The sequence below is a fragment of the Convolutriloba macropyga genome, chromosome 7 (genome assembly GCF_964194025.1).
Source record: "Convolutriloba macropyga chromosome 7, txConMacr16.3, whole genome shotgun sequence".
In the NCBI taxonomy this organism is placed as follows: Eukaryota; Metazoa; Xenacoelomorpha; order Acoela; family Convolutidae; genus Convolutriloba; species Convolutriloba macropyga.
Window position 1 is genome coordinate 21,864,216 of NC_134474.1, and position 4,645 is coordinate 21,868,860.

Here is a 4,645-nt window from a genome sequence, read left to right on the forward strand (position 1 = left end):
TATTTATGTAGTCTTCTAAAAAATTAGTTACAATTAGGCCGTGTGTTTCATCGAAAACTTCAACGGTTGGATATTTTGGATATCTGTCAATACATGCCAGAAAATGGAAATCCTGATCCTTTTCATTGGCCTGCCAAAATAACTTTGAAATTTTGAAATTGGTCCAGAGCAACTACAGGCTCGTGTCGCACAATTTAATGAAGTGTAATAAAATTTATGGTAGTGTAGCAGAATCGTCTCAGAGCTACAAAATTCGTAGTCCAAAAAATCAAAAAAAAATTAACAAAACAAAAAAACACCAAGAAATCAAATCAGTCTTTCAAAACCCTCTGGAACAAACAAATCAAAACGATTATACAGTTTAAGCGAGAGTTATAGTTTAGCATATCAACAAAAATCACTATCGACCAACCGAATGCCGTTCAAAAATTTTTCCCACTCTATTTCAATGATGAGTGATAAAAACTCAACTCGCAGAACGACCCTCTTTGTCATGCGATATGGCCCAAATCACGCTTCAAGTTGGACGTCAAATATCAGTAGGATATGTGAACAGATCTCAAAGAATACATAGACTCTGTAAACACTCGAAGGATGAAGTTAACTACACTACCTAACGCCAGCAGCTCTGCCAACTAAAATAGATTTTTGAAATGTTTAAAACAGCATCACTGTTGACTTCTTTTTGGAATACCAAAAATCGATTGAAGTTTTGAAAATTATTTCTCATAAAAGCTTTAAGAATTAAGTCTTGACCTTTTTTCTCTTTTATTAATTTCAATAGATTTTTGTACAGAGTGTAATGACCAAAAATTCTTCTAAACAAGTGCCAAGGAAGTAAAAATCAAAACCATCGAAAACCTACACAAGTTATAAACAAATTTTAGCCCATTTTCAATTAAATGTTGAAACAAAAACCATCCTTTCACGTTCTGATCTCTTGTTTTTCAAGCTTGCAAAAACAAACCAAAAAATTTCTTAAAAAAAGAGAATTTAGAAACATCTATACAAAAAATGAACCTCAGAAAGATCTCATCTTGTAACTAAATATTTCTAATCTTGCCATTAACTCTCTTTGTTGCTTCCGAAGTGTATCTAAACCAGATAGAAAGAGGTAAAAAGAAGACCAATAAAAACCACTGTTAAAGAAAGAGATCGTTTCCGAAAGCGCATGTAAAGAAAAAACCATTATGTATTAACAAAGAATGGACAGAACATTGAAACTTTAGACAGAGAAAAACCGAAATTGGACTAAATTCAGTCAATTTTCGTCCAAAAATCCCATCAAATAATAGGAAACAATCCCTTCGAAATAGATAAAAAAATAGAAACGCTTTTAAAGTCAAAAATAAATCAATGGGCTAGAAAAATTATTTCGATCAAAAACCATTCCGGAAAATGAATGCATTTAAACATAGCCGGCAGATTGTCGGAATAGCTGCGAAAGAACAGAATTGCATGCCGTATAATAGAGACAGAAACGGGTACAGAAATAAGATGAAAAAGGTATCAACGCCGCTCAAAAGCTATGTAAAAAACATTCAGTGATATATTAATGAAGCTTGCTAAAATCAAGGCGCATTGAGGACCTTTGTTACAGATATGTGTTCCTTTCACCATAAATTAGTTCAAATTAAACTTAAGTTTAAAAGTGCTAACGTCATTCTAATGAGTGAGGTAGGTCACGTATGATCAAAATCAAATCACGCAAATAAGCAATAAACTTTTGCTAGAGAGAGAAAGACAAAGAGAGAGAGAGAGAGAAAGAGAGAGAGTGTGTGGGAAATAACGTAAAAAAATTAAAAAACCAAAAATGAATATGAAAATGCCGCATGTGAACAAAAAACCACAAGCGAGAAATGGAAATTTAGTTCAAACAAAAAACCAGGCCTAGAAAGAACTATGAATGGATTAGGGAAACCATTTAGAAAATAAGACCGATCCAAAAATTTAAAAAAACGGTAAAAATCAAAGTGAAATTGCCGCATGAGAATAAAAAATCACTAGCGAGAAAGCGAATTTTTGTTCAGAGACCGTTTTCTCGCTGTACTTTAAAATTAGAGCATAAAAATTCGCGCCGCAAAACCACTCATTTTTGCTCGACTTCCTGCCTAGGCATGACCAAAATTGCTACTCATTTTGACTTCAAAAACCATGAAAATTTGTGAACATATATTAAAAAAAAGACAGCGCCCCAAAATAATTCAAATTTTTTGAAATGTATAAAACCAAGTGCACCGCAATACAACTCCGCTCAGCTTACAGCTTTACAGCTATAAAAAAGGGAAAATTCAAGAAAAATCAAAAACGTCTAAAATTGCTTAAATATGACTCTTGTTAATTATAAAAAAAAAACATATTTAGTCGGAAAATTTCCTAAATAACATCTCTACAAATAATTGTTAACAATTGTCAGAACATCCGTTTAAGACAAAAAAGCAGAGTCAAAATTGCTCTGAAAATACCGCAAGTAAACAAAATTGTTTTGCTCGCTTACCGAAATCTTCTTCACACCTAATTTTCTCATCTTCAGAATGATCAATATAAGCCACTATCCTTCATTGACTTAAGTTCTGCAGATTGAGCTAAACATTTTTTTCACGTGCTGCATTGACTTTTAGATCCTGCTTCAGTTGCACTTCACCGATTAGCAAAACTGAGAATCTTCACAACTCCTCTCCCAGTCATAAAAAACACAACGTCCACGAAAACTAGAATATTTTAATTGTGAGAAACCCAGTAAAAGATTATTGAACTTAAATGCACTTTTTCAAAGCTCATTCAAGTCCGTTGCAAAATAGTTCCACTAATAAAATAAAAAATGAAGTTTATTGAGTTGTTCAGATCTTGACAAAATGGGCGAAAATTAAAATGAATTCCAATTATTGCAGTTTTCTGAACGAGTAGACTAAAAGCTGACAAAGTAAACAGTGTATGCACACGAGCACGAAAGAAAGTATATTTTTGATAAATTTATCGCTTTGAAAACTTCTGCAAATTAACAAGTTGTTTAAACGGTGCTGAGAAAATCTGTTCTTGAAAGGTTCGCACTTCACAACGTTCTGTTAGGTGAACAGTTATTCAAACAGATTCTACCAGAAACGACTTTGTTCTGACAGATTCTCACACATTTTCTGGCAGATTATTACAAGATAACCAGTATTCTACCAGAATTTGAAAGATTTGAACATTTTTCAGCCAAAATCTGCCAAAGTCCTACAAAAAAATTATCCGGTCACGACTAGGGTAGTTAGCACGAAGATCAGTAACTTAAAAGTCTTTCAAAGTGCGAGTTTTGATATTAGATGTTTCGTTCTTAAACCTTTGGGGAAATTTTTTATTCCAGTTTCATAACCCTACCTGGATGTCTGCAGCAAACTAAGACTGAATAATACCACACGGTTATCATCGCCACCAAAAAGTTATCAAACTCAGAGGCGAAGCCGAGGTATTATGATAACTTCGATGGCGATATCAACCGTGTGGCAATTTTTTTAATCGACACCTGTTGAGATTATGTTTGCTTTTACGACTCGAAGAGGAGTTTTAATATTCTACAGGTTTTTACGACTCGAAGAGGAGTATCGATATTCTACAGGTTTTTACGACTCGAAGAGGAGTATTGAGATTCTACAGGTTTTTTAGCAGACAGCAAGTTTGTTCACGACTTGAATTTTGACTTCTTTCTCTTCGAGCTTTTACCTCCGTTTTTGATTGTTGACTTCTGTTTTTGAACATTGGACTTTAACAATATCTTAGTTTGTAATGAATAGCAATTGGTAACAGTCAGTAACTCAAGGTGAAGAGGTCAATTTGAAAAAAAAATTGATTCTATTTAACTGCCTACCCCCCGCCAACCTACACCCACCCCCCACCACCCACCAGCACCTACCCACCCCTGAACTGAAAAAAATTTAACGCTTTTTTTGTTATATTATTCTATTATTTTTTTTTAATTCGAGTGTTTTTCCGATATTCTGATTTTTTCCTAGTTAGGGTATGGATTATTTTTCACGAAGATTCGAGTTGTTTCCGGTATTCTACCGGCTATGTTTCCTTAGCAGAAAGCAAGTTCGTTCATGACTTGAATTTTGACTTTTTTCTATTCGAGCTTTTACCTCCGTTTTTGATTTTTGACTTCTGTTTTCGAACATTGGATTTTAACAATAGCTTAGTTTGTAATGTATAGCAATTGGTATCAGTCTGTAATTCAGGGTGAAGAGGGCCAATTTGAGAAAATTTTATCTTTTTTAACTACCTACCACGCCCCCAAGAACTACCCCCCCCCCCAGGAACCTAACCCCCCCCCCCCCGCAACGGACCTAACCCCACCCCGCCTACCTACACCCCCAACACCACCTACCTGCCCCCACCTACAAAACCCCCACCACCAGCACCTACCCACACCCCTGAACTGAAAAAAATTTAACGCTTTTTATGTTAAATTGGTCTACTATTTTTGTTATTTCCAGTGTTTTTTTTTAAAAATTCTGATTTTGTCCAAGTTAGGGTAGAGATTGATTTGCAAGACGATTCGAGTCGTTTCCGGTATTCTACCGGCTATGTTATTTATCAGAAAGCATGTCTGTTCATGACTTGAAATTTGACTTCTTTCTATTCGAGCCTTTACCTCCGTTTTTGATAG